The sequence below is a fragment of the Miscanthus floridulus genome, chromosome 9 (genome assembly GCF_019320115.1).
Source record: "Miscanthus floridulus cultivar M001 chromosome 9, ASM1932011v1, whole genome shotgun sequence".
Taxonomy (NCBI): Eukaryota; Viridiplantae; Streptophyta; class Magnoliopsida; order Poales; family Poaceae; genus Miscanthus; species Miscanthus floridulus.
Genome location: NC_089588.1, coordinates 53521599 through 53523766, shown reverse-complemented (window position 1 = coordinate 53523766; position 2168 = coordinate 53521599). Strand labels below are relative to the sequence as shown.

The 2168-nt window shown below is 40.6% G+C and overlaps 1 pseudogene; it reads left to right on the top strand.

The window, feature by feature from the left end:
- The first annotated feature begins 298 nt into the window (after nucleotides 1-298).
- On the top strand, nucleotides 299-1840 carry LOC136481935 (cysteine-rich receptor-like protein kinase 44; annotated as a pseudogene).
- Nucleotides 1841-2168: the final 328 nt, after the last annotated feature.

Below are 2168 nucleotides of genomic sequence, written 5' to 3'. Positions count from 1 at the left end.
GAAGCCTCGATTTGTGGCAGTTCAGATCTAGGGCACGTTTGGCCGGGCTCCCGCCGGCTCTGGCTCCCACACTGTAGCGCAATTGTAGCGCGCAGGAGCTAGAGCCGGAGGAGAAAAAAAACGAGTTTCTCCAGCTCCGGCGTTGTCAGTGAGAGAGGAAAGGAGGAGAGAAAAACGGCTCCGATGAACAGTGTTGCTACAGAAGATGAACAGGGAATGAGTCAGATGAGCCGGAGCCCCTCAGAGCCCGGCCAAACGGGCTCCTAGTAGCTCCTTGCCTCCTTCAAGGTCATCAGAAATGGCGAACCTGCAGAGCCAGCCGAGTCTTGCGAGTACATTACCAACAAACCTACCGGTGACCTTTATGAAGGAAATTACCAAGGATTTCTCTGTTGACCGAGTACTTGGTCAATCTGTTTTTGGAACAGTTTTATCAGGTGCGTGTGGACACTAACATTTACACATCGGATTCTTACATACAAAACCGTTTCACTGACAGAGGTTAAAGTTAAACAGGGTGTTCTTCCAGAAGGGGGCCGCATGATTGCTGTGAAGAGGCTTGCTGAAAACTGAGGTTACAAATCTTATGGGCACTTAAACACGAAAATATTGTAGAGCTGGTTCACTACTGCCATGAGTCGCAGAAGAAAGTCGTTCAGCATAATGGAAGATATGTGATTGTGGACGTCATCGAAAGCTGTCTTTGCTACAAATATCTACCAAAGTTAGTCTTGACAAATATGTTTATGGTATGCAATGCACTATCCAACACACATCTCCTCTCTCTACTATTCATGCATACTTGAAAGATAAAAACAAGTGTCAAAAGAGTTATTATGATTCTTGTTTCCGATATTTGTTTTGAGGCTGAAAATCACTGTTCACTCTCTCACAGATTGATCCAGATTCCTCTAAATTCCTCCAAGCGAACAGGCCCATGGTTGGATGATAATTGGGTGCCAAAGATTGCCGATTTTGGACTCTCGAGACTCTTTGGAGAAGAGCAGACCCGGATGTATACAGTCAATGTTAAGGGACATAAGTAAGCAGAAACAACTGTGAAATATATGATTATATATTCATTCTATTTACTACAAGTAAACGCCATTTGATTCTTTGATAAACTATTGCAGTGGGTACATAGCTCCGGAATATCTATACAGAGGTGAAATCTCCACCATGTCTGACATATACAGTCTGGGCATGATTATTCTTGAGATTACGACCAGAGAGAGGAACTCTTCAGCTTCTGAAGACAGATCTGCAAGACAGTTTGTCGACAATGTAAGATAGCACTACTACTTGATGACTTGAATTTTGAAACTTCTGTTTTTGGAATCTTTCCCTGCATTCAGCTAATACATTATCACTAAGGAATAAATCCAACTCTGTAGATACATCAAAATTGGAAGACAGATGAGCAAATAATGTACAAGCACCCATTACTGGATCCAAATGGCCTTCAGCAAGTAAAAGCATGCATTATAATTGGACTAAAGTGTGTGGAGGCTGATTGGAACAAGAGGCCTTCCATAGCGGATATTGTTGATAAACTCAATGGGAAACGTGTACCAATTTTTGACCAGGTGTGAACAATTGAGACATCATTACAGTTTCATTGTGTCGTGTTATGTAATAAGAAAAAATAATTTCATGGATTATTACACTCTGAACATCATCAAATAAGGTGACTCAATGTCTGGATTTAGTTTCATTTTCTTCACCTGCAATGACACTCCTTTACAGTCCGAACTAGCTAGATTCTACAAAACCAAAAGACCAAACAAACTATCAGTGTGTGTACCATAATTAATTGATTGCCATTGATTTTTAAATACAATTTTAACTTATTAAATAGCCTAATATCGGTAGAACCTTAGAGTTTATGCTATCTCTGTTGTGCTAATTAACATGCTATACAAAATTTCAGGTCTCCCCTTCCCAGCATGCATGAGACCTTGTCTTTCCAAGGATAAGTCCATGTCCAAGATGAAGTGAAACCCGCTCTATGATATGTTGATGACATGGATTTTCTTAAGAACTAAGATCCTGTTTTTAAATTTTCTCTGCCTGGCAACAATGTGACACTGTATTATTAATATTGCAGTAGTTTGTCTCTATTGACCTCATTTTAATGTAGAATTTCCACCAGTCCCTGCCTGGCAACA